This window comes from Mustela erminea, chromosome 20 (genome assembly GCF_009829155.1).
Source record: "Mustela erminea isolate mMusErm1 chromosome 20, mMusErm1.Pri, whole genome shotgun sequence".
NCBI lineage: Eukaryota > Metazoa > Chordata > Mammalia > Carnivora > Mustelidae > Mustela > Mustela erminea.
In genome coordinates, this window is record NC_045633.1 from 30,054,624 (window position 1) to 30,065,652 (window position 11,029).

Genomic DNA, 11,029 nt, shown 5'->3' on the forward strand with positions numbered 1-11,029 from the left:
TTCCCTAAAATGAAAATCATGAGAAGAGTATGTGTCTCTTTTTGCTTTGGCTGACAGGGAGCTCAGAGTCAAATTAGAAACTCAACTGTAATACATTAACCATTTGGGTCTGTAGGGTCTGCATATTTGGGTTTTTTTTACTTTTCCCACCTTGACTTCCTACTTTTAATTCCCACTCTCAGTTAAAAAAACTTTTAAAAAAGATTTTATTTATTTATTTGACAGAGATCACAAGTAGGCAGAGAGTCAGGCAGAGAGAGAGGAAGAAGCAGGCTCCCTGCCAAGCAAAGAGCTTGATGCGGGACTTGATCCCAGGACCCTGAGATCATGACCTGAGCCGAAGGCAGAGGCTTTAACCCACTGAGCCACCCAGGTGCCCCTAAAATTTTTACCTTATACATATTCTTGCTAGAATTGTCTCATGTCTCTATGGAATGAAGGGGAGTGTAAAAAAAAAAAAAAAAGAAGAAGCATAATTGAATAAAGTTGCTTTTTAATAACAATACAACTCATTTATAAGTAAAAAAGATATTGAAAATTTGTCTCTAAAGTGATTTTCTATGTGCAGTCATATATTCCAGCTGACTTTCATTATAAAATTGAAAATGTGTTCCTTAAGGAAAAAGAACGCTAGTCCTGAAATGTTATAAGAATCACTTTAAAATTGCAGCAAAGAGATAAATTCACATATTTTAAAGCAAATAAGCAAGTTATTGCAAGATACTGAGAATAATATGCAAAAGAGGTAAAATACAAATGCAAAAGAACTGGAGTTGTTGTCATGTTTCAGTCCAGTGATTTAAAAGTTGCAGGGGAAGGATGTTAGTTTTCCTAAGAGGACACGCTGTTCTGTGACACTGCACAGCCTGTGTTTTCTGGAATCTGCTGAAGCGGGGATTCTTAGACTTCGGTCTGCTTCCTAGACCTTCATCTCCTTATAAGCCCCTGTCTTATTAGCCCATCAATATTGCTTCTTCAATTCCTTTTCTAAGTTCACACTTATTTAAAGAGGTTTAAGTAATTTGCCAGGGGTATACAATCATGGGTTTCCTACTTTCCTAAGGCCCATTAAAATCAATTCATAAACATGAGAATTAAAAATTACATGGTGTGGGGTGCTTGGTTGGCACGGTCATTTAAGCATCTGGCTCTTGGTTTCGGCTCAGGTTGTGATCTCAGGGTTGCAAGATAGAGCCCCTGCCTGGCTCCGCACTCAGTGGGGAGTCTGCTTGAGATTCTCTCTCTCCCTCTGCCCCACTCCCCACAATTTGTGCTCTGTCTCTCTCTCTCTCTCTAAAATAAATCTTTAAAAAGATTTTAATCACCTCCTCTAGTTACACGGCCCCAGTTGTTATGGAGCTTGCTTATTTTGGCTAGCTGTAGAAACGCATCCTGCGCTTCTGATCGTAAATCTTCAGAACACGGGTTCTCCACTGTGGTCGCTGGACCAGCAGCATCAGCGTTACCTGGGAGCTTTTTAGAAATCAGATTCTAGTGGGGGCGCCTGGGTGGTTCAGTGGGTTACGGGTCCAACTCTTGATTTCGGCTCAGGTCATGATCTCAGGGTTGTGGGATCGAGCCCCGCATTGGGCTCCATGCTGAGCATGGGGCCTGCTTGGGTTTCTCTTTCCCTCCCCCAACCCATGCTTGCATGCATGCTCTCTCTCTCTTTCACAAAAGAAAACGTCAGGAGCACTGGGTGTTAATACGCAAACAATGAATCATGGAACACTACATAAAAAACTAATAATATACTGTATGGTGACTAACATAACGTAATTTAAGAAAAGAAAAGAAAAAAAAAAGACACGTATTTCTCACAGGGTTGATGCTCCAAGATAAAACTTAGACCATAAAGGAAAAAAAAAAATCAGATTCTTGGGCCCTGCCCTGAACTGATGAGGTCTCCCCAGCCCTCCAGGAATTCTAATGGATGCTGAAGTGTGAGAACCACTCTTCTAGAACAATGCCCCATTTTTGTACAGTGAACAGAATTGAGTTCTAGTCCATATCTATGGCCAATTAACTGTCACATAATGCCAAAAAAAAGTCACTCTGAGCCTCAGTTTCCCAATCTGTAACCCTGCTGGCAGTAGGATAACCTGGGCTGCCTTTTTTTTCTTTTTCTTTTTTTTAGATTTTATTTATTTATTTGACAGACAGAGATCACAAGCAGGCAGAGAGGCAGGCAGAGAGAGGAGAGAGGAGGAATCAGGCTCCCCGCTGAGCAGTGAGCCCAACATGGGGCTCGATCCCAGGATCCTGGGATCATGACCTGAGCTGAAGGCAGTGGCTTAACCCCCTGAGCCACCCGGGCGCCCTGGGCTGCCTTTTAAATTCCAATGCTACTGTACCACAAAGTCCATGCCATATAATTCCATCAATATTAGGTTCTAGAACAGCAGAACTGATCTATGATGGGAAAAATCACAACATGCCTAGGGTAGAGGACTGGTGAGTTCACGGGGAAGAGGCAGAGGGGACCTTCCTGGATTGATAGTACTGTTTTGTCTTGGCGGGAATAAGGGTTACAGAGCTGTACGCATTTGTCAAAAATCTATTTGAATGGTACACTTGAGATGGTGCATTTTATGCATATTTTGCCTCAAAGGGGAGAAAAGGAGTGTAAACAAATATTGGACTCTAAATAATACTTGTGCTGAAGTATTTATGGGTGAAATGCACTGACATTACAACTCATTTTAAAATGCATCAAAAATAAGATGGCTTGCTGGATGGAGGAATGAAGGGTGAATGAAGTTCTTTGATTTTTTCATTAGATTTTTAAATACATATTTATAATAAAATGTTGGAGGGAAATTCTGTTGCTAGTGCCCACACTCACCTCTATTAAATCAGGATCTTTCCTAAATGGAAACTTCTAACCATTGGAGGGAGATACATTTCTTTCTCGAGGTTACGTAATAGGGTCTTAGCCATTGGTGTGGATACACACCAGGGAGGAGGAGACACACATCGGGAGATTTGGGGGTTTTATTCCTGACAATGAATTTATTGGTCTGGCATCTTCCCACAGGTACCAGTAATGGGAAAGGAATGGGTTGTGCACCTGGGCTTGATTGTTGTTAGAACTGCCCCAGCTCCTCAGCTGCAGGTATTTGGAGACCCGACGGCCACCTGATGTTCAGGTCCAAGTTTGGGGACGCTCTCTGTAGAACTTCTTGCCTCAGCCACCAGGGGGAGCTCTCACCCCAGCAGTCGCCTGAAGCTCCGGCACTGTTCAAACCCAGGGCTCAGCTGGATTGTTTCCCTCTCAAGATCCTAGAAAGCCATTTCAGTCATGCTCTGCTCCCCGTGTTATTCAGGTCACTGCAAAGGACCAGGCGCCACGGACCCTCCTTCCAGACCTGCGCATTCTCAATTCTGACCCAGTGCACCTCCTTAACCCCATCCTTCTCACCTTCCCAAGCTGGGCTGATGGCATCTTCTGCCGCCAGCATCTTCTCCACCCGAGCCTCGAGCCTCAGCCTCTTCTAAGAAGCTTCTCCTCACTCTTACCTCGTTCACTGCCTCACCTGGGGCCTTCCTTGGGGGCTGCGGGACTTTCTTCTCTGATGCCCCACCACGCCCCGAGTCTAAGGTGGGCTCAGCCTCCTCCGTGCTTGCCAAGGCTGCTGCTAAGACATTTCTCTTCCCTTCTCATTCAAGACCCAGCCACATCACCGGCTGTCCGTCCCAGTGGCTGCTGGTGGGCTGGTCTTGGGGTCATCGAAGATCACTTCTGCTGTTTCCTCCATGCTCCACTTGTCCTCTCCTTGAGGACCCTACAGACGGCCATACTCCTCCCTGGCCTCCTGCTACCTTGTCTCGCTCACCTCCAAGGAGCTCAGCCAATGCTGGCCCCCTTGCCCCTTCCTGCAGCCCGGGGACCCTGCCCAAGCAGGGAGCAGGGGAGGGAGACATCCGGCACCCCCACCCCCACCAGCCCCTACCGCCCACCCTCCGCTCCACTGGCCCATCCACAGCTCCCTTTGTGGCCTCCCTGTGCCCCTGTGTGATCACCCTCCTCCCTCTCCCCCGCACCGTGGCTGACACCCACAGGCTCCCTCTCCCCTCCTGCACTTGCAGCCTACCAGGCTGGCATCCCTGGGGAAGCCTCTCGATCAGGGGGACGACTCCCACTTTAAATTCATGCTCACGGACCTAGGGGTGCTGCTGGCAACCCCACTGCTGGCTCCCACTCTCCGCATGGCCGACTTCCTACCTCCTCTGCTCATCTCCCCGAGCCGCCCTGGCTCCCTCCCCGCTTCCCACCCTTCTGCTCCGAGGAGCCACATCTGACTTGGTGGGGAAATTCAAAGCCAGCAGAGTGAGCTCTCTGTCTTCCTAGCCCGCCGTCTGCACCTCTCTGCATTCCTGCTGTCGAGACGGAAGAATCCCGGAAGAATCATGCCTTCTCCTCCAGGAAGCCAGCTGCCCCGCCCCCCCACCGCAGCTGGGGTTCCCGCCCCTTCGTGCTTGCTCTGGCTTGTCCCCATGTTCTCATCAACAGGAGGCTTTCACTGGAGGGTGAAGAACTGGTTCTTTAGTGGGGGACCCAGGGTCACTCAGCTTTCCACAAAGAGGAAGTTTTCTAATGGTCACCTGGCTAGGATTGGAGCAGGGTTGGGGGAGGAGGTCTACTCCTGGTACCCAGTCTCACAGGTGACCCCGTCTACAGTCCGTGCATGTCTTCTTCAGGGTGGCTTCCTGGAAGTAGGGAGTCCTGACCCAGAACAGCATCTTGGAACTCCCCCGGCCATGTCCTCATCCAACCCTTGGCCTGGTTCACTCGTTCCCGCTGCTGGCAGATGAAAAAGCCACACGTGTGTGCCCATGCAGCACACACCTGAGATGGTACATAGTACACCTCGCTCCTCCAGGACAGTCCCACGCGGGTCCAAGGATGTTCCTCCCATCATCAGTCACGCTGGGGATAGGAAGGTGCCTTGGATGTTCCTCCTGGGGGCGGGGTGGGGAGGTGGGGTGGGTAGGCAAGGTGGCCAGAAACACACAGAGGAATACCATACAGACGAAGTCAGGGCGAGCAGGTCGGATGTGCACATGACAGCGTCTCCAAGCCCAGGAGGCCCATTACCATTTGTGTATGTTGAAATAACACAACACAACACAACACAACACAACACAGCACAACGCAGGTGTTTCAAAGTACCTTCGAATAAAAGTGTACAATGGACCCATCAAAAGGGTTATCTGCGGGGCGGAGGTGGGGAGGTAGGCGGGGCTCCCAGACTGACAGATGGGAGTGGGGTCTGACATGGGGCCAAGCTGACATGGGTCATGGCTCCGGAGTGAGACACGACATGACACCCTCGGTCCTCAGCCTGCTCACCTGCTCTGCCCTCCCTGTCCAACTCAGCAAGGGGGAACCCCTCTGAGCCTTCATTATGGGTGTGGCTCAAAGGCCCAGGACTTCTTGAGTTTCACGGCCCCTCAGAAACAAGGTTCTGTTGGTCAAAGTGGAGAGGCCGCTCCTTCCTGGGACCATACCTGAGGTCCCAAGCAGTGAGGAAAAGAAGGCTCCAGTGTGCTGGCGACCACCCTCCCACAGAGACCCAGGCATGGCCCTCGAGTGCCTGGGGTCTAGCTGGGCCCCTCTCGGGGAGCCATGTGGGCTTGTGTAGAACGGTGGGGTGGGGACATCTCAGAAGTGTACCGTCCCGTCTGCCTGTGACATAGGCCACAAAGGCTGGTTTCCTGGAGCCCCAGAGATAGTGAGTTGGAACTCTCAGGGTCTGGGGATGTCCTGATTCCTCTTATTTGCAGTCCTGTGGTCTCACACTGGTGGGCTTCCCCGGTAGGGGGTAGCCGATGTCAAGCCACCGACATGGTTAGGAGCTAGGAAGAGATGCACGCGGTCGGCCCTTGGGAGTCTGGTGGGGTCATTTTCCACTGCCTGTGACTTGCTGGAGTTGGCAGGCGGGGACAGAGCCCTGAGGAGGAGCGAAGAGAAGGCTCCACCTGTCAGAAGCTGAGGACCTCTCTGGTTCGGGGCAGAGTGACTCTCATTTAAGCTAGACCTGAAGAAAATTCGTAACGAGAAAGCTGTCCTCCGTGGGCCTCAGGAGGGAAGTTGAGGTTTTGTCTACTTTTATGTAGTAATCCACCAGCACTGGACATTCTCATTAGAATGCAGGTAAAACAGGACAGACCTGGGTTTGCTGGTGAGAACTTTCATTTCCAGAGCCGGGGGACTCATGTCAGACCTTTTCACGGAGTGCATCAGAAACCAGGGAGATCGCTGTCATTTTTATACACGTGAAGCTTAAGTGCTTCCTTCTGTAAAAACTTCCAGTTAAAAAAGAGGGCAAAAGTCTGATCTCCGAGTATGAATTCTCTGTTTCTTGCCAGTGAATTAATTGCCTCCTACCTCGTAATATTTACAGAATACTGATGGCATGCTGAGGGGGAAGAGGAAAAAGATCTCCTGAAAAGGAGGAATTTTTAGGCACAAAAAGGAAATTTTATTAGGTTCTCCAGAGAAACAGAACCAGTCGGAGATATAGATATATACACCCTCACCTGTGTTCCAGTCAGGTTGATACATAAAGTCAACCATCGCAGAAACCGTGTCTGCTAAGGGAGATAAGAAGTGATTTGGCCTTAAAAAGGAGCAGACCTGGAGGGTGGAAGACTGCCGTGGGCTGAGGCTGGGTAAAAAAAACCCTGAATGGCTGCATAGGAGGACTTCTGGATGTGCACTTAGTGGGTCCTTCTAGAACCTTCTTCCTCTCAACTTATGGTCTAGCAAGTCTTGGTGCTGAAAAGCACACTTTGAGCTTTGCCAGGATTCCACGGGATCCCAATGGAACTGGAAAGCAGAAATGATTCGTTGTCTTTAAACTGAAATTTTTAAATGTTCCCATGATTCATTTACAAAGTGGTTCATTTAATAATCACTTCAAGCAGTTTCACTGTTTTTCCAAAAAAAAAAAAAAAAATCCTTTCCTAATGGGCTAACTGTGAACGGCTAGCCTTGGGTTGCCAGGCGTGGAATACTCAGCCGAGGCTGAGCTGTCACGCACATTTTTGGGGGGCCGGGTGCTGCCTTGTCTGACCCTGTGGAAGAATGTGCTTCTGAGGGGGGCGCTAAGCTCCCCCAGTCCCACTCCTTGCCACTTGTGAGGCCCACATCTCATAGGGGCCATGGCATAACCCGGTCATCATCTCTGGGCTGCTTCGGAAAGATGGCCAAGTGGGCACGGCAATCCTGTTTCCATCTAGACTTCAGAGTAGGGCTGGTGCTGTGAGCTGAACGTCTGTGCTCCCAACTTCCCCCCCAAACTCACACGTTGAATCCTATCCCCTGAGGTGATGGTAGGAGGAGGTGAGGCTTATGGGAGGTGATTAGGTCACAGGGGTGGAGTCCTCGTGAATGGGATTAGTGCCCTTCGAGAAAAGACCCCAAAGAGCTCGCTCGCCCCTTCGGCTATGTGAGGACAGAACAGGAGGGGACAATGACATCCATGAACCAGAAAGCAGGCCCTCACGACGTCCTGAAGCTGCTGGCACCTCAATTTGGGGCTGCCCAGCCTCCAGAGCTGTGAGAAATAAGTTTCTGTTGTTTATAAGCCCCTGGGTCTGGGCTACTTCTGTTACAGTGGCTGAGACAGACGGACACACATGGGAAGGGGTTGCCCAGCTGGTCTCCATTTCCCAGCAGCGCCCCACTCCTTATATTTTTTTGGGGGGGGTCGCAGGTTGTATTTTCTCCAAAAATGATGTCAACACTATTTCTGGTCTTGACTGTTCTTGCTACTTTTCCATCGAGAAGGGAATCTATGTCATTCTTCCTGCACGGGGCGAGGGTCTTTGTGACAGCCTCATCCCGCAGAGTGAGTAGGTGTAATGCTCTACGACTTACTTCCAAGGTAGGACCCAGAAGGTGACGCAGTTCCTGCCTGGCTCTCTTGTGACATGTGTTCTCGGGAGCTCTGAGCCGCGGTGCCTGAGTTGGGCTGTTGGGGGAACCGGCCTGCTGGAGAGACCACATGGAGATCAAGGCACACAAGGCCCTTCTGACTCTTTCCAGCCCTGCACCACTCACGTGAGTGAGGAAGACTTCTCCAGGACAATCCGCACCCCCACCCCCACCCCACCCCCCCTGCCTACCACCGCACCCATGGACGAGACCCTGAGCAGAACTGTCCTGCTGATCCCGGATTACCCTGCATCTGCCAGCAAAAAATGATCCGTTATTGTCTTAAGCCACTGTCTCAGCATGGTTTGTCACACACAAATACGTAACCATAATACCAGGCGAAGGGGAGTGAGATGGGTCATTTCTGGATCAAGGTGTTTAAGAAGTAAGGAGACCATATGGCCCGGTTTGCACAGACTCGGTTACACCTATTGTCTTGGCCTTATTTTTTTTTTTTAATATTTTATTTATTTATTTTTAGACAGAGAGAGTGAGAGCACAACGGCAGGGAGGGGGCAGAGGGAGAGAGAGAATCTCAAGCAGACTCCACGGTGAGTGTGGAGCTTAACGCGGGGCTCGATCTCACAACCCTGAGATCATGACCTGAGCCAAAATCAAGAGTCAGATGCTTGGGGCGCCTGGGTGGCTCAGTGGGTTAGGCCGCTGCCTTCGGCTCAGGTAATGATCTCAGGGTCCTGGGATCGAGCCCCGCATCGGGCGCTCTGCTCAGCTGGGAGCCTGCTTCCTTCTCTCTCTCTCTGCCTGCCTCTCTGCCTGCTTGTGATCTCTGTCAAATTTAAAAAAAAAAAAAAATCTTAAAAAAAAAGTCAGATGCTCAACTGAGAGAGCCACCTAGGTGCTCCTTGCTCTAATTTTTTTTTTTTTTTAAGATTTTATTTATTAGAGAGAGAGAGAGTAGGAGCAGGGGGAAAGGGAGAACCAGAGTCCCCACTGAGCAGGGGATCTGATGCCTGGCTCGATCCCAGGACTCTGGGATCATGACCTAACCCAAAGGCAGACACTTAACCAACTGAGCCACTCAGGTACCCCACTTTCCCTAATTCTTTTGTGTGTGTGTGTGTGTGTGTGTGTGTGTGTATCTCAGCTTTGTGCTTTTTTTTTTTTTTTTTAAATTAACATGTAATGCATTATTTGCCCCAGGGATATAGGTCTGTGAATCATCAGTCTTACACAATTCACAGCACTCACCATAGCACATACCTTCCCCAATGTCCATAACCCAGCCACCCTATCCCTCCTCCCTATCCCCAGCAACCCTCAGTTTGTTTTGTTAGATTAAGAGTCTTTTATGGGGAGTGCCTGGGTGGCTCAGTGGGTTAAGCCCCTGCCTTTGCTCATATCATGATCTCAGGGTCCTGGGATCGAGTCCCGTATCAGCCTCTCTACTCAGCAGGGAGCCTGCTTCCCCCTCTCTCTCTGCCTACTTGTGATCTCTCTCTCTGTCAAATAAATAAATAAAATCTTAAAAAAAAAAAGAAAAACAAAAGAATCTCATGGTTTTTCTCCCTCCTGATCTCATCTTGTTTTACTTTTTCCCTCCCTAACCCCCATGACCTCTCGCCCTGCCCCTCGAATTCCTCATATCAGAGAGATCGTATGATAATTGTCTTTCTCTGACTTATTTCGCTTATCATAATACCCTCTGGTTACATCCACATCATTGCAAATCTACTTGCCCTAATTCTTCATAAGGCCCCCTTTCACTCCCGAAAGTGCCTCAATTTGGAAGGTATGTTATATGGTCACCTTATTCAGAACCAGATGTGCCTTGGGCTGGATTGGGTTGGTGTAGACAAAATCAATGACCTTGCAGGAGTCACAGATGGAGGACACCTTGGCCACAGGGGGTCGAGGAGCACCCCCTGTGGCTCTAGACCCCCATTCAGGACTCAGCATGAATGAGACATAAACTGCCAAAAGGAGTTATTTTTTTGAGCCCTGACACAGCGTGTTACAGCAGCTTGCATTACCCTGAAATTAGTTATGAGCAGAAATTAGAAATCTCCATCCTGGTTTACAAAGCTGAGAGTAAGGGCATCAGTGTTGAGAATCGGAGCTCATTTGCTTTCTACCTACACACCCCTAAATCACATGAATCCACGGTCAGCGTTATGCAATTGCTATGAACAAATAAACCTTTTTTTTTTTTTTTTAAACCACATATCCTGCATGCGGACAATGTTTCTGCCAGCTTTCTTCCCAGTTCTTGCTGTAAAAGATCAGATGTGCTTGTGACAGCGGGTTCTTTTATTTTAAAGGAAGAAGAAAAAAAAATCGTGTGTTCACGACTGTGGGCTTGGGGAATCAGATGAGCTTAGTATGAATTTGGATGGAGAAGTTCCCTAGCTATGCCGCCCAGGGAAACATCACTGGCATTTCTCCGCATCCCAGGCTCCTTACCTGTGAAATAGCAGTTAACAAGGCTGATTTTCCTCTTCTTTTTCTTCCTCCTCCTCCTCCCTTGTCCATTTGATAAAATTTTGACAAGTGAATCCATGCACATGTATGAAGTATGAAGTCCCAGAGTGCATATATTAATGGTAAGTGTTGGGGGGGGGACTTTCAGTCTTCACTTTGAAGCTGGCCTCGTTCTCATATAGAAAAGCAGCGCTGTGGGGTCAGGACCATATCCTGGTGTCTGTTCCCCCACCCCCCCCGCCCTTCGTCCACCTCTGACGTCATCTGCCGTCTGATGGGTGGCTCATGAAGTACAGAGGGGTGATCGGCCCAGCCAGGTGGAAGGAATGCTGGCCAGGCCTGACTCCGTCACCCCCCCAATCTCAGGATCTGAGGTCAAAGGAGAGAGGTGAGCACTAGACAGGCCAGGAATCTGACCGGTACCCCCCACGCCTCCCTCCTAGAAGTGCTGGGATATGTTAGGAAAGCTTGGTGAGCCAGTCTCATCCTAGAATCCTGAAGGAAAAGCCAGGCGAGATCATGTTTGCGAAACTGCTTTATGAATAGTTAAGCGTAATGTACAGGACAGATATAATTTTAAAAGAGATGGAGAGAACCCTAATTATAACTCCAGGGAAGTTTCATGAATCAGAACTCTCTTTTCCTGGA

General features: G+C 49.1%; 1 long non-coding RNA gene across 1 annotated transcript; it reads right to left on the reverse strand.

Annotated features, from left to right (window-relative positions):
• Positions 1 to 357: 357 nt before the first annotated feature.
• On the reverse strand, positions 358 to 9,710 carry LOC116581347. The gene is made up of 3 exons (XR_004282020.1): positions 9,636 to 9,710; positions 4,846 to 4,849; positions 358 to 379 (listed from the first exon to the last, which is right to left on the reverse strand). It is a non-coding gene; the product is annotated as an uncharacterized LOC116581347 (long non-coding RNA).
• Positions 9,711 to 11,029: the final 1,319 nt, after the last annotated feature.